At 53.1% G+C, this 26,312-nt stretch overlaps 1 protein-coding gene across 1 annotated transcript in view; it reads right to left on the bottom strand.

The window, feature by feature from the left end:
- The window catches only part of Rnf144a (ring finger protein 144A), a 104,820-nt gene extending 88,526 nt beyond the window's left edge, over positions 1-16,294 (bottom strand). The window contains exon 1 of the mRNA XM_026387719.2: positions 16,105-16,294. The gene's annotated coding sequence lies outside the window, so the exon portion shown is untranslated. The remainder of the gene's footprint in view (positions 1-16,104) is intronic.
- Positions 16,295-26,312: the final 10,018 nt, after the last annotated feature.

Genomic DNA, 26,312 nt, shown 5'->3' with positions numbered 1-26,312 from the left:
ACCATGTCATGCAGTCAGTAATATAACCTAGTTCCAGAACATTCCTATCTCCCCAAAAGGCTCCTCGCCCCAGGAGCAGTCACCCTGCAGGCCCTCCTCTCCAGGGCACCCCCTGCAGTCTGCCTTCTGCAGGTGGCTCTACCTCCTCTCTGGATCTTACATCTAAAGAGAGTCATACAATACCGAACCTTTTATGTCTGGCTTCTTTTTTAGTTCCTTTTTTTAAAACTAAAGTTTAAATAAAATATTTCTTGGAATAATTCCATCAAAGTCATTCATTACATTTTTGTTAAAAGGTGTTTGGATGCCTAACAGCTGGAAATCAATTTTATCATGTCCCATGGATGACAGAAGATGAAACTATCCATGCAAAGAGAATCAAGAGAATCATTTCCTGCGTAACAGGACAAAAAGTTATCAGCCCGCGAGACATTTTAAGTTCCCAACGTACGCAGAAGTGCCATGAGTAATTTTTGATGAAATGGGATGTTAAATTCAAAGCTGGAAGAGGGCACTAGAGTGTTCACAAGATCAGCATTGGGTAGACAGTTACGTCCCCAAACCATTCAACTGTACAGCCTCATACAGTGTCAGCTGAGCCCACTGCACTACCATGGCCAGGGCTCTCACGAGGCTGTAACTGAACATGGGGGACAGGGGCAGAGCCGTGCGGGTGGGTACAAACTGTGAAGGAGGAGACCTAAGATCTCACCAATGTACACCAATCCTTAAAAGAAAAGGCTGGAGAAAAAGAAAACCAACCACTTCCGAGGCCCATCAGACAACTGAGGCCCCAGGACAAAAACACTCTCCAAAATCTGGAGAGAAAGGGGAAACTGGAGTCAGAGTCACACCTGTCCACGTCACAGGATGGGAGGGAGGACTGTGACACTCTGCCATAAGGCGCACGTGCTACGTAATCTGGTGGTGCCGTGCTTTTTAAAAGTAGATCTAAGTTACATTGCAAACTCCAGGGCAATTATTAAAGATAATGTTTAAATGTATAATTGATAGCATGATACAGTAGATAATATGGGATCCCACAAACCATTCAACCAGAGAAGTCAAAAAGAAGAAAGACAAATAGATGCAATAAAGAGAAAAGAGCTACCAATATGGTAGATATTGGTCACCATGTTCATAATCACTTTAAAAATAAATGGCCTAAAACTATCAGTTTAAAGATATGGATTTTTCAGAATGGATGAAAAAGCAAGACTGGCCATGCAAGGTGGCACACACCTGTAATCCCAGGGCTTGGGAGGCTGAGGCAGGAGGATCAAAGGTTCAACGCCAGCTTCAGCAACTTAGTGAGGCTGTAAACAACCTAGTGAAACCCTGTCTCAAAGTAAAATAAATACATAAATAAAAAGGGCTGGGGATGTGGCTCAGTAGTTAAGCACCCTCTGGGTTTAATCCCTGGTACAAAAAAAAAAAAAAGCAATACTGAACTGTTATTTGTAGTCTGCAAGAAACCCACTTTCAATACAAAGATTGCAGCTAGAAGTAAAGGGGTGAAGAAAAGATGCATTGTACTAACACTAATCAAAGAAAGCTGGAGAAGCTAGGTTAATTTCAGACAAAGCAGAGTTCAAAACAGAAAGCTCATCAGAAACAAAAAGATACCATTACAAAATAATAAAGGGGTCAATTTTCCAAGAAGACATAAAAATCCTTAACACGGACACACTACAGCAGTGCATCACAGTTCATGAGGCAAAGCTGATACAACTGTGAGGAGAGACAGGACAGTTTGCTATGGGGGAGCTGCAGATGTTAACTCCACTTCCTCAGAAATGGACACTCCAGCAGGCGGAGCGTGAGTAGGGACAGGGCTGACCCCAAGAGCACTGACAATCCGCCTGCTCCATCAAGAATATTCCAGCCACCAGCAGCGCTGCCCACTCCCAGGACATATCTGGGCCTCAGTGCTCACCTGCAGTGCAAACACTAACACAGAAGCAGACCAAGGAGCCTTTCCCTTCACTACGCGCACAGGCAACGGAAAGGGTGGCAGGCCCCCAAAGCCTGGTTCTCCAAGCGCAGGCGTAGACAGCACCTGGGTGGCTGCCATGTTCAAAGTTCACTGCAAAGTCACCATCCAAACAGAAAAATAGAGACAGGAGGAGAAGGCGATTTGTTTTTCATTTAGCTGTTTATCTTTGATTGAAAACTAGAGAAATTAGCAGTCGAGGAGGGTCCACATCTTTCCCTCTTTGGTGTGCTTCGTGGTGCTCGGGAAGGACCTCGGGGCGCCCTGTATGCCACGCCAGAGCTCCTCTGCCAGCTCCAGCCCCAGCCCTGAGGTTCCCCGTTTGTGCAGGCAGGAAGGGCAGTCTTTGGTTCAGCCAGGACACTGTTCTCCAGGCGGAGTCTGAAAGTTCCAGGCAGCGCGCCCTCTGGGTTCGCACAGCCCCCACTGCCTCCGGCCTCCCCACCTGGCAGCTCTGAGGGCTCCTGGAGAATCCACCTTTTGGACAAGCCTAAAATCCTTCCTTGAATTTCTATAGGCACGGTCCCTTTAATCATCAGAGGAGTCCTTTCAACCTGTGGCCCTGGAGCCACTCTCCCTTTATAGACGGACAGAAGGGGAACATTTGCAGAGAGGTCTCTGCACAAGTCCCAGTGGGCCGGAAGCCCCGGGCAAGAGTCACAGAATCCGCCCCTCCGTCTCTGTCTGGCACCAGTCTGAGCACAGACACCCTAGGGGATGCGCGCATCCTGGGCTCACACCCCTGTCCAGTGGCCCTGGGCACTGTCTGCAGGGCAGCATGTGCCCCTGGCAGCAGGGCCAGGGCTCTCTCCCCACGTCTCCTATTATAACAGCAGGGCTTCTTCCTTGTTTATTAATCGTTTCTTTTTTGGTCCTTGCAACCAAACATCCACTTAAGATATAGGGCTTATCTGTGAAAACACACCACAGCTGCGTGTGAAATTATGTCTGGGTGGGCACTGGGGGAAGTCAAAATTTACATTTAAAAATGCTTTAAACTCTATTATGTCATGAACTCCAGACACTACTTAGTATCCAGTGAGGGACTGGCTCTAGCTCCCACCTGCAAGGACAGCAAGATCCACAAATGTGCACATCTCTTACAGAAGATGTCACAGTATGTGCTTATAAACTCCTGCAACATTTAAAACATAGTGCATAAATAGTTGCTATGCTGCGGTTTAGGGAATAATGACATCTTCAGTCCCTGTTCGGTCCAGAGAAAATGTGATCCCTGAATACCTTCAGTCTGCAGCTGGTTGAATCCATGGATACAGAGGCCAACAGCAAAACCACAATAAAAGAATCAAAAACAGAAAAAAATGTCAGACCCCCTGTGAGTTATGATTCTCTTCCTCGCATATTTTCCGTGTCTGTAAATCATATTGCACATACAATTCGGTCTCACGATTATGTTCACTTAATAATATATTACAAACATTTTCCCATGGCCACAATCTCCCAAAATCTTATCTAATTAGAGCATGCTGTTTACTTAACCATATTTAGATGTTTTCCACTTGGGGTTATTATTTTCAAAAACAACACACTAAGAGAAGCATCTGTGCATAAAGCATTTCTTTTTCTCCACTCTTAGCAGCGTTTCCTGGAGCTGGACTGCCCAAAGAGCAGCTGCCTATGGGACAATGCCTAAAACGCACCCCTGAAGTCACCCCTCCCCCAGCTCAGACCCAGAAGTCCACTCCTCCTGCCCGCCAGAGTAATTCACACCACTTCCTTCCTGCCCCAGCGCCCACTTCCTCTTAGAGAAAAAGCTCCTTTTAGCCAATTTCTCTTTGGAAAAAAAAATCTGTAAAAAATCATTTCATGTTTCCCAAGAAAACCTTCATCTTATCTCCCAAGGTATTTATCATCACATAATAGAAGTGACATTGCCACAGACTGGTTCCCACATGAACAGCGCGGTGTGGGTAATGTACACAGTCAACGCAGGGGAGGACTCGAAGGCTTTTTAAAGTCACACAAGCTAGAGTGTGTCAACTTCCCAATGATTATTTTTATTAGCAGCACATTTGGGGTCAGTTTGCAGAGGTGAGTGTTTTTGAATACATAAACCTTCAGGCAAGATCTTAATCCCTTTTATATTTGTACATACACACACACATATACATATACATATATATAATGTGTAATATATATACATGTAATTCTACATAATATATGAATACATATATATGTATGCATGTGTGTGGAGATAGTATATATATAGAGAGAGAGAGGGAGAGGTGTAATTTTGTTAACAGTTCAGCATGCTGAAACTGGGTATACAGGGTCCTGTGTTGGAAATTCAAATGTGAGTGGGACATGGCCCTCTGCTCCACACGCCCCTGCAGAACTGGGAGTGACGGAGCCCAGTTGGCCTTGTCTCCACCATCGAGCAGAGCTGGGAGAAGACAGTGCTCCACTCGGGGATGTGCTCTGTTTCCAGGCCTAACCTTTAGGCTGACCTTAAAAATGACCCTTTATTTCAGGTTAGATCTGATTTCTGATTGTGCTCGAGTTCCTGTTGGCTCAAGGGCATTTCTATTTGCTGAGATAGTAAACAGATGGGCCCACACCAATGCTGGGGTATTTTTCAGTACGCTGAAGCTCATGCTGATTTCCGGGTTTTTTAAGATCTTCCCTTGGCAAAGCTCACCGGCCTTTGGCACCGTGCCTGTCCTGTCCTGTCCAGGGAGTGAAGGGGGACTCACTTCCTTCCCTGTCCTTCCCACAAAGCCAAAGCCAGCCGGGAAACTGAGGAGGCCCTGTGGAAGAGGTACCAAGGGGCGGGCCAGGATGTAACCCCAGAGCCAGGGTGCCTGGTCAGGAGAGGCCGAGGTCAGCAATGACGGCAGGCAGTCTGCAGCAGGGACCACAGTGTCAGGTGACAGCAGGCAAGAATGCCAACCATGGGAACAGGCCAGGGAAAGACACTCAGAAGACGCAGGGAAAATGTGGGGTGGCGTAGATGCAAGGACACAGCAAGAAGCACAGAGGCCCAGAAAGGAGGCCATCAGCGAGGCCGAGGTCACAGAGAACAGTGGGGCTGGCGAGAGGGCGGCAGCTGGCGGGCAGCACCATTTATTATCCAGGATGCTGGGAGTGGACAGGGGTTTAGAGGGAACACCCAGGTGTGGAGGGTCCTCTCCACCCGTCTACACGGGGCCTGGAGGATTTGAGGATTGGGCAGGGGCCACCCATCCTGCCAGTGGAAGGCAGAGACCTCACCCACAACAAGCGCTTGAGGCCAGGCCTTAACCTTGAGAGCAACACTCCCCAAGGCTCTCGGATCAGCGGCCATGGGTCCAAGGAAGCAATGGGAGCTGCGCATATAATTTGGAATTTTCAGATAGTAGGAAAAAAGAGAGAAATGGAGAAATTTATTTCAATAATATTTTATTTAACTAAGCATAATCAAAATTTAATAGCTTAATATATGAACTGCATAAAATTATTTCTTACATTCTGTTTTTTGCATGAGATCTTTGACACCCCCTGACAGCACAGCTCAGCTGGGACCAGCAGAGGTCCAGGGTGCAGAGCCTTGTGGGCCAGCGGCTCCGTTGGGACAGCCAGCTCCTAGACAGGCTGTGTTTCCCCTCCACTTGTCTGCACCAGTGTCTCCTGCCGTCTAGGAAAAGAGCTCTCACCTGCCAGGCCACAGATGAGGCTTCCATCAATGGCCGTGGCAGCTCCTGCCGGGGAAGCCGGACTCGCTGCACACGGCCAGGGACGGAGAGAAAACAAGGTCACTGTCAAGGAAGCAGAGCTAAAGGCCAAGGGGAACAAGTCCCAGCAGTGATTAAGGTATTAGCAGATAAGAAACGCTCAGCCAGCAGCCAATCCACACACAGGAACACCAGGCCATCTCAGAGGAACTGAAGGTGAGTCCTTGTGCACGTCACTCAGGCAGGACCCTCCACAGCACAGCGCCTGGCTGAGGCTGGGCTCAGTAAATCTCTACACAGCACAGGAGAAACGCTGCTCCTGCCACGTCACACAAAGAGATGGCCACAACGCCAGAGGAGGGCTTCCAGTGCCTTCCCTCTGGTGGTTTTTCCTAGAGCAAAACTGGAATGTATAAAATGGCAACATTTCAAGAGCTGAGTCCTTGCACTGCCGACCACAGAACACCACGCCCTACCTGCTTCCAGAAAGCTGCACCAGCCCCACCCTCCCCCTAGTCCCCAGTCTGCCCTTGAATCTCCAGTACCAAGTAGATCTTGCCAAACAAATAAAAGTAAATCAAATCATGACAATACAACTGAATAATACATGAACATTACAACAGATGGAAGTGTTCCTTGTGCATTTGAGCCCCTTCGAAGGGAAACACCCTGGACTGGTCAACAGCTCCTCGTGGAGCACCTGTCGTGCACAGCCTCGCAGGTGCTGGAGGCACAGAGGTGCAGGGTGCTGCCCTCCTGCTCTCTGCGCCCACAGACAACAGGCACAGTGGCCCCACCACACCAGGGCTACATGCCCATCGACACAGTCCTCATTCCGGGTGGACCCCTGCTTTTCCAGGAAGAGCAGGTGAGGGGAAAGAAGCCTGGCAGAGCCTGGCAGGGACAGCACTCCTGGGCAATCTTTACCTGCTTCTCCCTCGGTGCTCAGAGGGAGGCTCCCCCTCCCTCCCACTGGCTTTGGTAAAGACTTTTCTCTCCCTGAAGGGCAGATGTCATGGCCACCAACTGCCCCACCTCTCGGAAACCAGACACACAGATGTAAGTTCGCATCTGAGGCAAGCTATGTTGACCACGGGTGACCCGCATGAAGGCAAAGGATGCTAAGTCCAGGGAGGCAGAAAGCAGAGAGCCTGGGTTCTCAGTGGGACCACAGCTGCACCAGCCAGCAGACATCTCCCTTGAACACCTTGTCACTGAGGAGACAGACATCTGGTGGTTCAAGTCCTCGTTAACAGGGAGTGTGCTGCCAGCCAAGCATGCTAACACGTACTCGTGAACATACAACTGACATGTGGGCGTGCACATACACACTTATACGGTCACTGGATTGTGTCTCCCAGAAGACGTGCTCAACTCCTGAGCCGGCACGTGTGTCTGTGAGCTCACAGGGTCTTGTGGATGCGGTCATGTTACGATGACCACAGTGGGGGGAGCAGTACTCCACGCGACGGGTGTGCTTACGAGAAGAGAAGGCACAGAGGCAGGGAAGGGGAAGCAGCTTGGGGCCTAGGTGACGCCTCACCTGGGGTCTGGACCTCGAATCCTTTCACCTGTGCTTGCTCACATCACAGTCCGACTTTCCTGCCTGTGTTTGTCCTAGGATGAAAAGGAGATCTCATACTCACATCTGGCCACTTCTGCCCTGTGTGTGACAGCAGAGGAAAGTAAGGAAGGGATTCAAGAGCAGCATCAGTGGACGAGAGACACACATGGAGGCAGGCAGTTCGCAGGAGCCCACAGATTGATGAGATTAAAAAATTCAGTTTCCTCCCACCCTGCTGGCCTCCTGTGACCAGACTGGCTCAGAGCTCAGGGCCGTGGCAAGTGCTCCCTAGAGACAAGAAGAAGGAACTGTGATCTAAGGGCACAGAGAGCCAGCTCTTCCCATCTGTCCCCAAGGACTGGGAGCGTCCAACTCTGGCAAGTGATGAAGAAGAAATATACACTGTTCAGCCAACAAGTGTCCCATCCTGGACACCAACACTGGCACCTTCCGAAGCTCTATCCATCCCACTGCCCGACACTCCTGTGCAGCGGTGCTCACAGTACCAAGAGGCACCTTGTGACACTCAACACAAGGAAAAAATAACCCATGCGACCAGTTGGCTCCTTGGTGCTCTCCATCACATGAGAGCGGGTCCCACGGGCCTCCGCAGGCTTGCACTCCTGCCAATGCAGAGGTTCCCTGGGGCATACCCTGTCACATGCTGTGAAGGCACAGTGCCTCCACCACCATAGGAGAACACAGCAGCTCAGGACGCAGGCTCCTGGGACAGAGACCACCCTGAACACCAGAATCGCTGCACACTCACTGCACTCTGTGGCCACCAGCAGCCCTTCCACTCCTCAAGAGGAGGCCTAGGAACCTCCTGCCCTCCTGTCATACCTGGCAAACACTCCTGCAAGGAACTGCCACCATGTACTAGTGACAGCATCCCAGGCTTTCTTCAGAAAGAAAGATGACGGTGACGATGCCACCTTCCTGGGGTGCTGGGGCTCACACAGCAGACCCTGCTTCTCGGCATCCTTGAGAGCATCCACCACAGCGGCCCAAGCACCCACTTCTCCACCTCCCACCTCTTTGGAGCCCACCCCTCCCCCACAGGGCCCACCAAGCCCCTCAGAGCCTGGCTTCCTCTCCCACGAGAGCGGAGGAGCACAGGCCGGCACCCAGTCCTGGCCTAACTCAGTCACCCATGACATCACTCCCTCTGCAAGACCACAGCATCCCGAGGCCAGCACCACATCTCCTGCTGCAAGTGCACTGCAGGAGACCACAGGCTGCAGGAACCCAGCAGCAAGTCCATCAAAGGCTCACCTGCGTCACACGAGCACTGAACTGCCTGCCGTCTACAGGTCATGCTACCAGCCACAGGACCCCAGGGCCTGGCCTCCACACTCTGGGCCTCCAAGGATGCCTTCAACCATGCTCACTCTAAACCAAGCCAGCATCCACACCTGCCTTCCCACAGTCCTGCAGGGCACTGCTCCGTGACCCGACCTTCCGTAGAGAGGAGGTGTATTATCAGTGAACTCTGCTCCTGCTAGAGACCAGAATTTCAACTCTCCCTCCACTTCCTCATGACAGTCAACCCGAGGTGTCCCTCTGGAACCAGGCCACTCTGTCATGTCGTCAACCACTTAACAAAGCTTCATTCAGAAAGAGCAGGATAGGCGCCAAGGGAAAGCCAAAATGAATAAGTTCCTACCTTTGTGGAGCTCATAACTCACTGGAGGAACTAAGTTACATAAATCACTAAAATTAGATTATGTAAAGCAATTTAGGTTCTGAAAAATGTTGCTATGGGAGCACCTGGGGGAGAAAATCCTTCTGCAGGAGTAGAAGTCCCTGAGCCCAGAGCAGAGGGAGAGCCTGAGCCCCCTCTGAGCTGTCCTCCTCCTTCTGTGTGCGCCTCCAGTTCTCATCTGTAAAACGCCAGTGCACAGGAGAGGGTCCTCACGGCTCTCCACCCCCATGAATCTCAGAGTCGCCCCCCCCCGGTGGTCCTCAGGAGTGGACCGGCACAGTTGGCCACCTGGTGGTCCTCAGGAGTGGACCTGCACAGTCGGCCACCCGGTGGTCCTCAGGAGTGGACCTGCACAGTCGGCCACCTGGTGGTCCTCAGGAGTGGACCTGCACTGTCAACAACCGGTGGTCCTCAGGAGTGGACATGCACAGCCACCTGGTGGTCCTCAGGAGTGGACCTGCACAGTCGCCCACCCAGTGGTCCTCAGGAGTGGACCCGCACAATCACCCACCCAGTGGTCCTCAGGAGTGGACCTGCACAGTCGGCCACCCTGTGGTCCACAGGAGTAGACCTGCACAATCAGCCACCCGGTGGTCCTCAGGAGTGGACCTGCACAATCAGCCACCTGGTGGTCCTCAGGAGTGGACCTGCACTGTCACCCACCCCGTGGTCCTCAGGAGTGGACTGGCACAGTCAGCCACCTGGTGGTCCTCAGGAGTGGACCTGCCCTGTCACCCACCCCGTGGTCCTCAGGAGTGGACCTGCACAGTCGGCCACCTGGTGGTCCTCAGGAGTGGACCTGCACAATTGCCCACCCGGTGATCCTCAGTAGTGGACCTGCACAGTCAGCCACCCGGTGGTCCTCAGGAGTGAACGTGCACAGTCAGCCACCTCGTGATCCTCAGGAGTGAACCTGCAGTCAGCCACCTTGTGGTCCTCAGGAGTGGACCTGCACAGTCAGCTACCTGGTGGTCCTCAGGAGTGACCTGCACAGTCGGCCACCCGGTGGTCCTCAGGAGTGGACCTGCAGAGTCAGCCACCCGGTGGTCCTCAGGAGTGGACCTGCACAGTCAGCCACCTGATGATCCTCAGGAGTGGACCTGCACAGTCAGCCACCTGGTGGTCCTCAGGAGTGGGCCTTCACAGTCAGCCACCTGGTGATCCTCAGGAATGGAACTGCACAGTCAGCCACCTGGTGGTCCTCAGGAGTGGACCTGCACAGTCAGCTACCTGGTGATTCCCAGGAGTGGACCTGCACAGTCAGCCACCCGGTGGTCCTCAGGAGTGGACCTGAAAAGTCAGCCACCTGGTGATTCCCAGGAGTGGACCTGCACAGTCAGCTACCTGGTGGTCCTCAGGAGTGGGCCTGCACAGTCAGCCACCTGGTGATTCCCAGGAGTGGACCTGCACAGTCGGCCACCTGGTGGTCCTCAGGAGTGGACCTGCACAGTCGCCCACCTGGTGATTCCCAGGAGTGGACCTGCACAGTCAGCCACCTGGTGGTCCTCAGGAGTGGACCTGCACAGTCGCCCACCTGGTGGTCCTCAGGAGTTGACCTGCATAGTCAGCCACCCGGTGGTCCTCAGGAGTGGACCTGCATAGTCGCCCACCCGGTGGTCCTCAGGAGTGGGCCTAACACAGTCAGCCACCTGGTGGTCCTCAGGAGTGGACCTGAAAAGTCAGCCACCTGGTGATTCCCAGGAGTGGACCTGCACAGTCGCCCACCCAGTGATCCTCAGGAGTGGAAGTGCACTGTCACCCACCCGGTGGCCCTCAGGAGTGGACCTGCTTAGTCGCCCACCTGGTGATTCTCAGGAGTGGACCTGCACAGTCACCCACCCGGTGGTCCTCAGGAGTGGACCTGTACAGTCGCCCACCCGGTGGTCCTCAGGAGTGGACCTGCACAGTCACCCACCCGGTGGTCCTCAGGAGTGGACCTGCATAGTCGCCCACCCAATGGTCCTCAGGATTGGGCCTAACACAGTCAGCCACCTGGTGGTCCTCAGGAGTGGACCTGCACAGCCACCTGGTGATTTCCAGGAGTGGACCTGCACAGTCAGCCACCTGGTAGTCCTCAGGAGTGGATCTGCACAATTACCCACCCAGTGGTCCTCAGGAATGGACCTACACTGTCGCCCACCTGCACAGTCGCCCACCCAGTGATCCTCAGGAGTGGAAGTGCACTGTCACCCACCCGGTGGTCCTCAGGAGTGGACCTGTACAGTCGGCCACCCGGTGGTCCTCAGGAGTGGACCTGCACTGTCGCCCACCCGGTGATTCTCAGGAGTGGACCTGCTTAGTCGCCCACCTGGTGGTCCTCAGGAGTGGACCTGCTTAGTCACCCACCTGGTGATTCTCAGGGGACTGGATCTCCACAGTGGCCCACATGGGTAAATCCATGCCTATAAAGAACAAGGTGACATTTGTGTGGGGCCTTCAAGGATTGCTAAGAGTCTGGCACCTGGACAAGACAGAGGATAGTCCAGTTGGTGGCTGTTGATAACACTTGCATGGATTCTGGCTTCAGCACACACCTGTGTAAGAAAAAGTCTAAACTTGAGGAAAGAGAGGCAGCTGGTGGCTGAACCTGTATATTTTTAAAGAGGGTGTCTCCCACCACTGTGGCTGAGTGGGGACACAGGAAGACTGCACCCTCTGAGAGCAGGCTCTCCTCCTTCAGGAGACGTGGGCAGATCTCCCAGGGGCAGGTGGTGGGGCCAGCACATGGTACGGGAACCTGAGGTGCCACTCTAGAACATGTGCACAGCAGACCAGTCAAGGCGGAGGCTGAGGGCCAGGAGAGGAGGCTTATGAGCCATGTCACCCCCGAGACATCCAGACTCTGAGGTGCACTGAGAGGCTGGGTTCCTGGCTGTCTGCACAGTTCACAGGGGTCAGAGTACATCTGAAAAACAGTCTAGTTTGATGTTTCTGAGGTTCCCTCCTCCCAGGAAACCCTACCAACCATCTATCCAGCATCTAGCATGCCCTGCTCCACAGGACTGCTGAAACTCAGCTCTTTGGAAGCCTAAAACATTCTCCCAACAGCTGTTGAGGGAGACATGTATATTCCTAGGTCAGACACAAACCCCTGCTCAGTCAATGACCCAGCTGTGCAATGGTCACCAGGCACTTTCAGAACCCGGATGCTCCCCCTTTGCCCCACAGGTATCTATCTGCAGGGCTGTGCTGGCCCAAAGCCTGCATCTGGGCTAGCTCCCAGCTCCATGGTTCCCAGCTCATGGCCTGAGGCCTGGAGAGGTCCCCCTGTCCTCAGGAGCCACTCTTAGTAGGAGAGCCTGCCCCTGAACTCAAGGGCAAAGGCACTTCAGGTGACAGCCCACCATCCTCCCCTGAGCCCTCCTCCACCAAGCCAAACTGGAGGGACAGGAAGGAAATGCAGGCCACACTTCTCCAACACTTAGGGCCTCCAAAACACCACTATGAAAAGGAAAACACGGATGGAGGCACAGGGGCTAGAGGGGATCAGCCTGGGCAGCTCTCAGAGGCAAGGGGCCACCTGGAACTCGCCATCATCCAACCAACAGATAAGCTCCGCCCCTCTGTGCCATTCCTATGCTCCCTATCCACTCCAGGCTGTTCCTTGCCATTTTCAGGCCTCGAATTTGACTTTGACCCTCAATTTCTCTGGCTAACTCCAATTCATCCTACAAGGCCCAGCAAGCAGGGCCCCTCCGCGCTGCCCTGACTTCCCGGCTCAAGCAACCTGTGAATGCTTCTGCTTCCCCTCCCCCGACAGCAGGTCCTCCGGGTCATGGCATCTATCATTTTCCACAGGCCACTGAGCTCAAACTCAGACTCAGCACTTAGCACGAGTGAGACCTGGGACACCTCGGCTCCAGGCTCCACTGACGAGGAGGAACAGGCAAGTGTACACCGGGCTGGGTGAGAGCTGCTCCAGAATCCAAGCCAATCACTGATGCTGGGGCCTGGCGCACAGCCAATGCTTAATGAATATTAAGTCTGTCTCCTCCATATCCAGGGTCAAACACAGAGGAGACGATAAAACGCTGGTTGCCAAGCTTCCTCGGGCCCTCAAGGAACTGAGTGTTCCCGCTACCACTGCATCCAGCTCAGAACTGGCTCCCTAGAGAAAGCCCTTCTCCCAATCCCGCGGAACAGCCAGGAGGAACATTCCGATTCAGACTGCAGATTCACAGAAGGAAAGAAGATGGGGACTCCTCCACCCGCCTTAGAGCCCTGTTTCTCATCAAATACCCTTGGAGAAAGGCCATCCTTATGAAAGTTAAAATATAGATGTTTTTTCCTTAAAAGAGTCCTTACAAATGCTTGCACATGGTGAGCTGCCCTGCAATATTGGTTCTCCTTGAAAATACCACTGAACCAGCACAATTTTATTTCTGACTCTAGAAAAACATTTAGGCTAACATGTCAATGTTACCCTGAAGGAACTCTGGTCCTCGCAGGAAGGGGGAGACACTTACCCAAGGTCAGACAGCTGGGTCACAGCGTCATGCAGCACCAGCGCACTCAGGTGTGTCCATAGTTGCTTCAATTTAATTTCTCCAACTAATTATGAAAAGGTACTCCTGTGGACCAGCAAGGCCAGGACAGCGAAGGAGCCTGGCTCTGAAAGCACCTCAAATGACATAGTTCTTGGATCTCGAAGGTAGAAAGGGACCCAGAGGAAACAGGGATAGTCTGAAAAGATTCTCCTCTCTCACAGTCTCTAGGCAGACTCTGAGATCCCACTCCCCAGGAAATCAGGGGGTCTGATGGCCTGGCAAGTTCTGAGGTGCAATATCCCCAAGAGGTTTCAGATATTCAGGTTCCCCAAGGAGCAAGCACTCCCAGCCTGCTGCAAGAGCAGAGGGAGAGAAAGGACTGAGTCCTGGTGCCAGGCTAGACCACTGCAGCCCCACACCACGTGACCAGCACTACCTGCCCACTCTCCAGCCCTACTTCCTCCTGGCCACAGTGGGGGCTGTCTGCAAGGTCCCACCTACTTCTGTGACTCCCAGTGGTAGAGAGAGGCATCCTCCCAGCAGGGAGGAGAAAGTTGAACAAAAGAAGGCAGCTAAGCCAAATAGGAACCACAGTGGGAAAAACAGCTTCTCTGGGCAGCGTGGCTCACAGCTTCTGGCCTTGATCTGCCAGGCTGGCTGGACACGGACTGAGTGCAAAACTCCACAGCTTCCAGTTAAGAGTGTGTGAAGGCCTTTCAAAGCCCCAAGCTACACTAAGTCCCCAAGAGAAGTTCTGTGGTCTAGGAACAGTCTGGAAACAGGGATTAGAAGCAAGCAAACCAAGGGCACCAGAATATGCTTATAAAATACATTTGTCAGGGCTCTTGGGTTTCCAAAACCCCCATGCATTGCAGCATTCATCTAAGCGTACCCTTGATTAGTTCCCCCTGCAGGGAGGGGTACCAACACCAGAACTAGGGCATCTTTAAAAGCACATACTGCAGAAACTCAAATTGTGCTGATTCTGGAAATTTTCCATTCCATTCAAACTGGACTGTGTATACCCATTTTCTCAAGTGGTCCCCACTCCACGTGGACTCTAGCAAGTACTGTAGGTCACACCCTTCAAGAGTCTGTCTCTCAGGTCCACAATGGTCACTGTGCGCCAGGTCAGCCTGAGCCCCCACCCCACTGCAGTAACCACTCTGCAGAAGGGCTCAGACTGCCCACTTTCCTCCAAAACCATCAAGGGCTCCCAACACCACAGAGTGAAGCCCAAAGCCCTGGAATTCAAAAACTTCAGGATTTGTCCCCAGTTGACCTCTCCAGCCTTATTTCTTTTACACTCTTTAAAGACTAATAAAAATAAAGCCGCAGAAGGCACTAGAAAAGTGCACAGACCTGGTCCCAAATCACACCCTGGAGGAGAGGACCCAATAAGCAAGTCTCTGGTCCCCCTTTGGAGTCACTGGGAAAGGTCAGGCCCACGCATTCATTTGGAAGGCATTTCCCTCCCAAGGGGCCCTTCCTACCACCTTCACCTTGCCCACCTCAACCCAAGGGCCCTCCCTCACATGGCCCTGACCCTGTTCTCCTTGGCTCTCCCTCCTGAAGACTCCCACAGCCCCCAGGGTGTCCAGACCCCTGCCCTTTGCCTGGCAAGTTACTAACACACTTCATCTGCTGACTCCTCTCACCCTGTCCCATTCTCTGGGGCCAGTGCTCATTCCATCTCCCAGGCTTCACTCCAGGAAAAAAACTGTCCAATGAAAGATGTCAGGTCCCCTTCCAGTGTGGGGTCCAGTCCTGCTCCCCACCACAGGGGCAGGAGGGCTTCCTCCTTGATGCTTCCTTGGGGTCTTATCTGACTCTCTGTTGACCCTGCACAACGCAGGCTGGGGACAGCATTTCAAGGAGCACCACCCCCATGTGGAAAAAAAACGAAAAGAACAAACTTTTGGAGATGCCATCCTAAGACACGCCTGTGAAGACCACTGGGGCAAAATAAGTCATTCTTCCTCTAGGAGCAAGAAGCCTCCTGCTTGCACAAGCCACCAAATCCGATGGTGTGGGTGGCCAGGGAGTGACTGTGGAGGGCAGAGTGGGACAGACCTGCAGGGAACTTCTCCGAAGAGCGGGTCGTCCCTGCCACCGGGGAAGGCGGTCTGGGGGCGGGCAGGGAGGGCTGGTGGCAGTGGCACCGGGAAAGGCAGGTAGGGGTAGGCGGGGGTGCGGAGAGTCGCGACACCGAGCCCTGGTGTGCACCTCGGGGGACGCCCTGGGCCGGACCTGCCCTTCGGCGCCATGGGCCCCTCCGGGAGCTCTCGCCCTGTCCAGGACGCGGTGACCGGCGGAGCCAGCCCCGAGCCCGCGGGACCTGGCCCGGAGCGCCTGGACGCTGCGCTGCAGACCTCCACCCCGCCGAGCCGGGGGCGGCGCCCGGGGCGCGAGGTTTCGAAAGTGGCCACCGCTCCGGGGGCGCAGGCGCCATCCCGATCGGGCTACAGAGGGCAGGGCGGGTGTCCTCGGCCCGAAACTGGCCGGTCCTCAGCCCAGGCCGCCGCTGCTCTCCCCTGCCCCGAGGCGACTCGAGCGCCCAGCAGGATCCTCTGGGCAGTCGCGGCCGCGACCCTGAGGCTGGCTCCCCAGCGCCGCGTCCCGCCTTCCCCGCGCCGCGGCCGGCTCCAGTGATGCCGACACAAAGGGACGCGCGCGTCACCCACCTGGTCCCGCGCAGCCCGGGCTCCCGCTCCACCGTGGCGTGCGGCTCCGACGGCTCCGCCCGAAACCGGTTGTGGGGTGCCGATGCCCACGGTCCGCGCCTCCGCACCGCGCCGCCCGCCGGCCCGCTCGGCAGCAGCCCTTTATTCCCTCCCGCCCTCCGCCCTGAGCGCAGCCCGCGCGGGGAGCGGCGGCCGGCGGGGGCGCGAGCGCGCACACAGCGAGGGCGCGCGGAGACCGGCCCGGCCCCACCGCCAGCGCCCCCTGCCGTCCCGCCGCGCCCGCCGCCTCAATGCCCGGCCGCACCGGGGCCGGGCTCCCTGCCCCAGGCCCTGTGAGAGTGCCCAGGTCCCCCCAGGGCTGGTGGCCCCCTGGTTCCTGCTCAGGGGGAACCAATATCAGCAAAAAGGGAGGAAATGGGTGACCCACCCTACCGCTCTTATCGAAGTGCTAGAGAGAGCCTCGAGCAGAGCAGCCAGGGCTCTGGAGGCTCATACTGCTGGCCACGGGCCAGACAGATGAGAGCAAGGGCCTGCCTTAGCAGAGCCTCACCTGGATGGTCTGTCGTGGCAACAAGACTCGTGTTTTCACCCTACTGCCTGGTCAGTACTACCTGATGGCCAGCCAGGCTGTGACTCTCTGGGATGCAGACAGAGTAGATTGTTTCTTAAGATTTCTGGGTCTTTAGGGTCTAAGATCTATCACTGAACGTGGAATTCCTAAATAGTCTTCCTACCAATCCCTCTCAAAGCTAAATGACTTCAGACATGCATGTAAGAAGGCGCATGAAACACAGGACACGCAGACGCTTCTTCAGGAGTCTATGCAGCATCGTCCTTCCTTGATGTCTCCACCCTGCCTGGTCTGAATTCAAGCTCGACCACCACTAGCCAGGTGGCCTGAAGCAGGTTACTCAACTGCTTTGTGATTCCATTTTCTTATCTGCAAAGTGCAGGTGGCAATATTATGCATGTCCTAGAGTTCCTGGGAGGGATCAAATAAATCAAATAACATTCCTGGCAAAGGAGACTCCACAGTCCTTAATTACTGTTCATCTCATTTCTCCCAAGATTTAAAATAGAAGGTTTTTAACCGTCTTGAAACTCTGCATAATTTGTCTTTCTCTGCTACATTCACATCTTTATCCCCACCCCACCCCCAAATCAGTCTCATCTGAATTGAGGAGTTTTCTGTTAAATAAGAACAAGCACTTGCCTTCTGATGTCTCTGTTCCAGTCAAATTCTTTGTAGAAATGTCATTATTTAAGAAAAGTGCACAATGTGAAGAATCCTAACAACGGCACTTTGTTACTCCAGCCTCTCTCCAGAAGGTGAAAAGTTTTTGGCTGATAGTCTGAGTTTGTGGGGAATATATTCACACCTCCCATAGCCTGGCGGGGTCCTGGGGAGTCCTGGAATGAGGGCTACTTATAAATGAATGATTAGGGCACACGGGTGCATGCTAGTGCATAAAGAATGGAAGGTGCACAGGGCACTTACAGATCAAGCAGTCTCTGTTGAAATGCAGATAGAGGTATAGAAGTCAAGTTGCACACAGAGGTATAGAAGTCAAGTTGGGGGGAACTGCTGAGGGCCATATGGGGCTGGGTGCAAAACCAAACCCTCACCCAACTGTGCAGCTAAGACCAAGTGCTCATGGGTGGCGTGTGGCTTCACCACCTGTTCCATGTGCCTCTGCTAATGCCATTGCTGTTGGAGAGATTTGAAGGAAGCACATTGGCAGTGAGAACACAATTGGCAGCAGGCTGCAGAATGCACCTCTGGTACGAGTTTGTCTAGAAGTCTTCCAAGTTCACCATCACCCGCCCTGTGCCTGGGTCTCTGAACACAGGTGTTAGTTTATTTCTATGTGGATTATGGCATCTACCACCCTTTGTGTTTGGGGTATTTATGTTCTGAATCTTAGATCTTTAGAGTCTTAGCCAGGCATGGTGGTAAATACCTATAATCTCAGCAACTGGGTAAGCAGAAGTATTACATGTTCAAGGTCGGCCTCAGGAAGTTATGGAGACTCTGTCTCATAATAATAAAAAAAAATTAAAAAGAGTTGTGGATGTGGCTCAGTGTTTAAGTGCCCCTGGGTTCAATCTCCAGTGCAGAGAGAGAGAAAGAGAGAGTCTATAAGATAGTGATGCAGTCATTTTATCCATGGATTCTCCTACAGAGCTTTGAGCATAGTAAGTGCTCAATGAACAGTGAGTAAAACTGTTTTTTTTTTTTTTTTTTGATGCCTCTGCGAAACTGTCCCAGTTTTTGTTAGCAACATGGCTCTAAGATCATCCCCACCACTCATGGCTGGTCTTCCACCCCTGTCCATGTCATGACTGACCCATCTCCCCAAGGGCGGTCATGTCTACCAGGTTTTAAAAGATGCCTTTAGCAGTTTAGATCACCAGTGCCCCCCAAGGCTCCTGTGCTGCAGGCCTGATGCCCAGCTGATGGTATATTGGGAAGGGGGTGCTGGTTGGAAGTAGTAGGTCACTAGGCATGCGCCCTGGAAGGGAATACTGGGATCCAGGCTCTTCTCTCTCCTTCTTTGCTTCCTGACCAGCTTGAGATGAGCAGCTGTCCTCCACCACACCTTTACCATGACACACTGCCTTGCTACAGACCTTAAAGCCTGGGCCGTGCAATCACAGGTGGCTCTCTGAAGTCATGAATCACAATGAACGCTTCCTCCTTGTTTCCCTCAGGTGTTTTGTGATGGCAACAGAAAGCAGACTGACACAATGCCCATTGTTAAGGGTCTGTGGCTGTCACAACATGGCTCTGTCATCACAGACTGAACAAGTCTTGGTAGTGACCTCCTGTGGGCCTACTCTGTGCTTGAGGAAAACAACCCAGAGATAAATGGTCCACAGGGTGAAAAAAATGGGAATCCATTTTGAAAATTTTTTTCAAGACACAAAATTGAGAGAAACTCAAGGAGCAATTCACGGCTTAAATTTTAAAAGTAAAAATAGACAATGGAATTGTGTAAATTTGTAATCACATTCTATAAGTAGAGAAAATTTATGTTCTTTTGATTTCTTTGAATTTTTAACTTAAATCCAATTTTCTGTTTCTAGAGAGTGGCCAGGAATAAATGTTAGAGCCCATGCCGACTCCCTCTCCTTAGCGACACACGGGAACCTGGGGAGGTTCGTGGAGCTGGGAATGGGAAATGGGATGTGCACTCTCGTCCTCCGCCCACCTGTGGCTCGGGTCTGCTCAGAAGCAGGTCACAGCTCCAGGTGAGTGGCACAGCCTCTCGGAGGCTTCTGGGGAAAGTTCCCCAATCCTCATCACCCCCGCCCACCACTCCAAGGTGCTTCTTTTTCTCAACTTTGACGTTACTTCCAAAGAATCCCCTCCGTGGGTGTCCACCTAGTATGACAAGTGTGGAGGCACTGTCTTCCAGTGGCATCAAGAACACTTGAAGGAGAAAGTACAGGTGGAGAAGTGCCTTTACTCCTCCTGCTGTTCATTGACCACACAGGGAGAGACTGAAATGACCCCCTAAAAAAGTTAGGTTTGATTTCTAACCCCTGGAAACTCAGAAAACAAACCCTTTTGAGAACAGGGTTGTTGCAGATGAGGTGACACCAGAGTATGGATGGCCCTAAGCCAGTGGGACAGGGGTCCTCATAAAAGGAGGAAATGAGGACACGGACACACCCAAGGGGTAAACAACAAGGAAAGAGGGACTCGGGCACGGGGTGAGCCTCCATGAGTCAAGACGTGCCCAGGAAGACCAGCGAACCGCCAGAAGCAGGTGGTCCCTGGTGGGCTCAGGAGGAGTCCACCTGCTGAACTTGAGCTCAGACTTCCAGGCCCTGTGAGGGTTCACTGGGGGTCAGCCTGACTGGGCATGGGGTACCCAGAGAGCCGGTAAAGCATTCTTCCTGGGTGCTCTCAGAGTGTTCCTGGAAGAGTAGCATTTGAACCCAAGGACTGAGCAGGAAGCCTGCCTTCCCCAATGTGCACCACCCAATTCTTTGAGGGCCCCTAAGGGCAGCTGTGCGCTTGCTTGAGCCTGGACATTCATCTCCCCTGCCCTCTGACCCCAGGGTTCCTGGTTCTTGGCCTTCAGACTTCAGTTCCTACCCAGCGGGTCCTGCACCATCCACCCCCCATCCTGTCCTAGGTGCTCGGGCTTTGGCCTCAGACTGACTCCACCACCAGCTTCCTAATGCTTCCTTCTTTAAGACGGTAGCTCAGGGACTCCTTGACCTCCATCGTCACGTGAGCTGAGGTATACCGGTGGACAGGGAGGTGGAGACCCCTGTGTCGACTCTGTCTCTCTGGAGAATCCTGGCTGACTTACTCATAGCCCTCCAAAACTCTGAGACAATACATTTTTGTTGTTTAAGCCACTAACTGATCTAGCCAACTGAGGGCACCTAGGAGGTAACCACGTGTGACCAAAGCATAGAGAATGAGGTTCTTGATCAGAACAGAATGCCATTCAAAGGCGGTAAAGTCAGTGTTAGTGATGGAAAGGTTGATGTGTCAGTAAAAACGAAGCCAGTTCTCCCTGGGGTTCTCCCAGGGAGTGCAGACGTGGTCTTCCGAGCTCACCCCCGTGTTCACCTCCAGCAGGACAAGTTCAAAGGACACAAATGAGTCTTGCCTGCCGAGGACATAAATGCCATAGATTCTGGTAGACATTTGGAACCAAAAACAGGAGGAGACAAGCTTCCCTGCTCTTGGCATTTCTCACGTGGAGCCCGAGGCCTTCCGAGTTCTGCTTCTAGCCGGTGGCTCTTGGCTGATTCATGGATCTTTTCACTTTTTATTACACTGCTTTTCTGTAGCAATCAATAGAATGTGGCCCTTGTGGCTTGACAATGTTTCTGAAGGCTTTCTCAATTCTGAAGGATAATTAAATGACATTCAACAGTAGGTGGACGCGGCCTTGGCAGATTGTCAATGCCCCCTAAATACCCATGCGCCTCTCCAGATTCCAACCATGTGACTCCTGTTGTTCCCTGGACTGTGGATGGAGTTCACCTCTGGCTAAGGTCGTGAGTAGACCTTGGAGACCCTCTGATTTGTTGACCCCATCACAATGGCCTAGGAATCTGTACTGAGGTGGCAGCCCCACCAAATGAAATTGGCCTGGGTCTTTGAGCTGCCCGTAGTAGGACATTCCCCAAGACAAGTTAAACCTGATGTGACAAGCTATGGCAATTCGAGGGCTTGATACTGCAGCACGGTCCAGCCTAGACCAGGCAACAGGTCCGTTGTGGACTGGTTTTGAGCAGCAGTCATTCAGATGCACCGGTGTCTTTACAGAGAAGCACAGCGCAGCACTGGGTAAGTAGAGTAAGTCAGGCAGTCTGGGCTGTCAAAGCACCTGTGAGGCAGGGGACCTGGAAGGAATCCAGGCATCAGATAGACAAAAATAAGTCACACTGAGGAACCAGGCCTGGTCCCTGACAGCTCAGGTGTCTGGAGGACCTTCCCGGGGGAGGCCGCCACCTGTGATATTCCCCTAGGGGTTCACAGAGGCACAGGGAAGACTAGACTCGTGCTTCACCACGGCACCGGCTTGATGTCCACTAGGTGCAGTGGAGGCTGCAGTACCTCCTCCCGAAGCCCCCATGCCAACAACCAGGGCACGGCCCACTCCAGGTGAGGGGTGTGGGATGCTGAAGGCCCCTTGCTGAGGATCATTCTGCCCGAGGCAGGCGCTGTGTGAGGGTTAGATGCCTGGCTTGCCTCGCCTCGCCAGCCCTGGAGGCAGTGTGCCCTGGTGCTCTCCAGCCCTCCACTGCCTTCACTCTTCTGGAAGCACTCTTCAGAGGGCCAGCTTCTCCTAGTGGCCAACCCTGCCGCAGGCTGTCTCCCAGGAAACCAAGCTGAGATAACGAGACAGGGAAGCGGGATCCACTCCAGTAAGATGCCAAAGGCGAACCATGAGACGTGCTCCCAGTGGCAGAACCGCGGCTTGGCAGACCATCGGGTCTTCTACTGAGACAAGCAAGGCAGGAGGGCTGGGCCCGAAGCTGCAGGATTGACACAGCCTACCAAGGCAAAGTTCTGGGCACGGGGAAGCAAGGACCCGTGAGGGGCTGTGGAGAGCCCTTCTGCACTGCAACAGGCTCCCAAGGCTGTTAGAGATTGCTTGGCTTTACTGCCACTCCTTTCTAAGAAATATTTTGGTGTCTGTTCTTATTTAACTTTTATTCCACTGTGATTTTAAATGTTCCTCTAATCCGATTATTCAATCTCCATAAAAGACAGACAAAACAAAAGTCTCTCTCCACGCACAGCAGCACCTGCACCACTACTGCGGGCAGCACAGCAGCAGTAACACAACGCAAACCGCACAGCTTCCCCATCCCGGTCAGCTGGGCAAACGTCTCCAATATTTCAAACTTTATTTTGGGACTGATACTCTGACACGGCCATGGCTCCTCTGAGTCATCTACTTCTCTGCCTCTCCTGTGCTCCGGACACTCGATCACCTTCTTACTGAATGCCATGTCTGCCTTCTGCATTCAACATGAGCACAGCGTTGAGAACTCAACGTCCCCTCCTGCCCTCACTTTGCCCACGTGTGGCGCTCCTCCTCACCCTTCACCATCTCCTCCCACAGCACATACCCTGGGAACGCTGCACTCCTGCTTCTCCCATCTTCAGCACCCTGTTTACCTATTAGTCTACAGGATCACCCTCCCCACTGAACTCTGGGCCCCTGAGCCAGTAAACAGGTGCTTACTAAATGAGCAGGTTCAACAAGGTGGTCATCTCGTGCTGCACGTTCTTTAAGACGTTTTCCCCAGGCTTCAGGGTCCTCCTATGGCTCACATCAACTTGAGTCAGGACACTGAGCTGGGACACGAGGTGACACAGTTCACCCTTGTTGATCTCAGGTTCTGGGGTATGAGGCTCACTTGGTGTCGTCTCACCAGTGGCTGCTGGTCACCAGGTAGGAGCAGGTGCTCTGCCACTTACAGTAGGGCCAGGTCCCTGTAGCCCCATCCCAGGCTGAGCGTAGCAGACATGGGAGAGTCCCCCAGATGCATCACCTGGTGACACCACAGCTTGCCAGCACACTGAGCTGTCCACCGCGTCCCCTCAGGAACCTGGGTCTCAAGGGAGCTTCAGCTCACTGCTGTGGGTCAGCATCAGGAGAGGATTGGACCACATCCAGAGTCTGGAAAAGATGGAGGTTCACAATTCAAAGTGTGGCTTCTCTGTCACTTTCAAATCACAATGAAGTAAAAACCTCTTGAGGTCCAACAGTTGCCCGTCAGGAGCACCGAGCTGCCGTGACTGCCTGCGAGGGTTCCTGAGTCCTCACTCCGTCTTTGTGCTACGCCCTCACTTTGCTGCCGATGAAGTGAAGGCTGTGAAGGTGACCTCACTCCCTGAATCACACAGATAGAAAGGGACACTGTGCTCCAGCCACAGCCAGCAGTCCTGAAGCCCCTGTCCCCACCTTGTGCCCTCTGTGCCGCTCTGACCCTTCTCATTCACTGTCTCCCTGCCTGACTCTTGTCCTAACATTTGAGGATTTCTCAAAGGCGAAAACCCTGACTCCTGGTCATGGGCATTTCCTGTGGTGTCCAGTCCAGGCTGGCTCGTGCCAAACTGCTTCTGAGTTGAACCTTTAAGCTCAAGGATTCAGCAGGTGTTGCCAAGAAGGCCAACAGGTAGGAAGTGGCTCAGACTTGCCTTCCTTCCCCCTGTCCCCGTGCCTGCCCTGTACCTGGGAGGAAGTTTGGGCTGAGAATCCCCACAGAAGCTTGATGGGAGTTGATAGGGGATGTTATGGGGAATCAGGGGTCGGAGGGGCTCACAAGTTCAGTTGTGATGAGGGACTTCAGGCTCCACTGCAGTTGATGAGGGACTAGTGAAAACACTGGAACCTTCCAGGAGCCACCAAGCCATTCTAGGCAATGTCATCTATCCAAATACCACTGACCCTATGCAGGTGGCCCTGTGCCGGCCATCAGTGCAGGGCTGCGGGGCACCCTGGGGCACACCACACCTCAACCTGCTTAATGCTAGGGGCCAAATCGTGCCCTCCACAACTGGCCTGTGAGACCTTTCCCCAGGGTGGCTGTATTGGAGTGGGGATCCCTGGAGGTAAGGAAGGTCAAATGAAGTCCTCAGGTGGCAGCCTCTCTGACAGGCTGTGGCCCTGGGAGTGCAGGAAGTGGAGGCCCGGAGGAGAGGCTCCTGATGGCCAGGAGGAGCACACACTGGGGCATCCCCTGCTCCTGGGCCTCACACCTCCAGGTGCTCAGCCTGTGGCACTGTGTGGGGGTGGCATGAGCTCATTAGCCAGGGTCGGCTCAGCACAGCCTGCACCGAATGCCTGGGTCCAACAGGCTTCCTAGAAAACGTGACGTGGAAGACGGAGGAGGAGTCCATCCCAAGAACACACCCTGGGTGCTCTGACACCCAGCAGCAACTGACTTGGGAGGATGATTGGCTCTGAAAGCTGGTTAAACTCCAAGAAAGAACCAAGAGGTCGGCCAGTTCAGAGTGTGGCTGAGGGAGTTCCAGGGACTGGTTGAGCTGGCCCTGAATGAAAACACAGCTTCTGGGCAGTTTCCCAGACCCTCCAGGAATGAGCTGCACAGAGAAGCTCTGTGTGCATACATATCTAAGGGTGTGTGCATAATATCTCTGTGTGTGTGTGTGTGTGTGTACATATAGATACGCATGTGTGAATGTGTGTGTGCTTGTCAACTTTCTGTCTCTGGGACAAAATACATGAAGTCGGTAATGTAAGAGGACAGAGGATTATTTCGGTTCATGGTTTCAAAGGTTCACCACATGGTCCCTTGGCCAGGTTGCTCTGGGGGCTCTGGCGAGCCAACACATCATGATGGAGGAAAGACACCCACCTCTGGCAGCCAGGAATCAGAGGGAGAGGAAGGGGCCACGGCCCCATATCTCCCAACCACCAGACTTCCTTGCACAAGGCCAGTCCTCCTAACGGTTCCACCACCTCCCACAGCACCCCTGGCTGGTTGCCAAGGGTTCAGCATGAAGACTTTGAGGACACTCAGAACTCAAACCATGAGTTTTACATTCAGACACACATAGAAAAGTGAATTTGCAGAACAAGGGTGCATCCACACTCCAACAAATATGTAAACAACTCAGAAAACAAATCCACCCTCTGCTTTCTAAATAACTGTGGCTTATTAAAATCCACCTATTAGTGTGAATTGTTAAGAACAGACTGTTCTCATTAAAGTATACCATGCTAATTGCCTTTAGAACCTTTATAAGAAATTATGTGGAAATAAAATGATTGCATATGAACTCAGTTCTGTTAAACGATATGCATAACTGGAAGGGACTTGAGCTAAATTAGCAGCTACCACTGGGTGATGTAATTATAAGTGACTTCTATTTTCTTCATTTTGCTTTACACTGTTTTTCAAGTACTCACCAAATGTGTAGATTTTAGAGTTATTAAAAAAAAAGGGTTAAGATCTTTCTGATCTGTGAAACCCATCTGAGTGGCACCTTACCTACACCAACCACTATGAGGGTTTCTGTGTCATTAATCATGACCTGATGGGAGACATGTTCATGAGCACTTGACGTGGCACTGTGCCCTGAAACGTGGCTGTCAAGGGCCTCACCACCATGATGAAAGACACATATTTCCCCCAGAGTCTCCTTGCCTGTCCTTGAGACCCTGGATCTGACCTGGAACACTGGGGAGGTTGGCAGGTGTTAAAGTGGGGACAGCAGAGGGCGGTGCTGCCCCTGAAGATGGGAGTGTTTATGACCGGAGTTCACATGCAGGGCTAGTTGGAGAATGGTGCAGGTCTCAGGAGGACCGCATGCAAGTCAAGAGGGGCCAGGTGGACACGAGGGCCAATAGGCAGAGCCCCAGGATGGAAGGAGGAGGCATAATCAACTCATGGGCTGGTGGCATAGAGGCAAGACCAGCAGGATTTTTCAAAGGCGCCATGGTCTGAGTGGACAGCTAGCAGTCAGGGTGCTGGGGACAAGCTCTGCATTGCCTCAGAATGCTGGTGATACCAGGCACTGTCCCTCTGTGCTGGATCCGTCCCAAAGTTCAGGACTCTGCCTGGCTCCCTCCCCTCAGCCTGTTGCCCACCACTCTGAGACTTCTGAGTCATCAGGGAGACGCTCACTGCCACTGTGTGTGGACTGCTCACTGCAGAGGGCGGTCATGCTGTGGGGCTGGCCCCAGGCTTCTGAGTCA

The sequence above is a fragment of the Urocitellus parryii genome, chromosome 12 (genome assembly GCF_045843805.1).
Source record: "Urocitellus parryii isolate mUroPar1 chromosome 12, mUroPar1.hap1, whole genome shotgun sequence".
Taxonomy (NCBI): domain Eukaryota; kingdom Metazoa; phylum Chordata; class Mammalia; order Rodentia; family Sciuridae; genus Urocitellus; species Urocitellus parryii.
The sequence above is the reverse complement of the archived record's forward strand: the minus strand, read 5'-3'. Positions and strand labels throughout refer to the sequence as shown.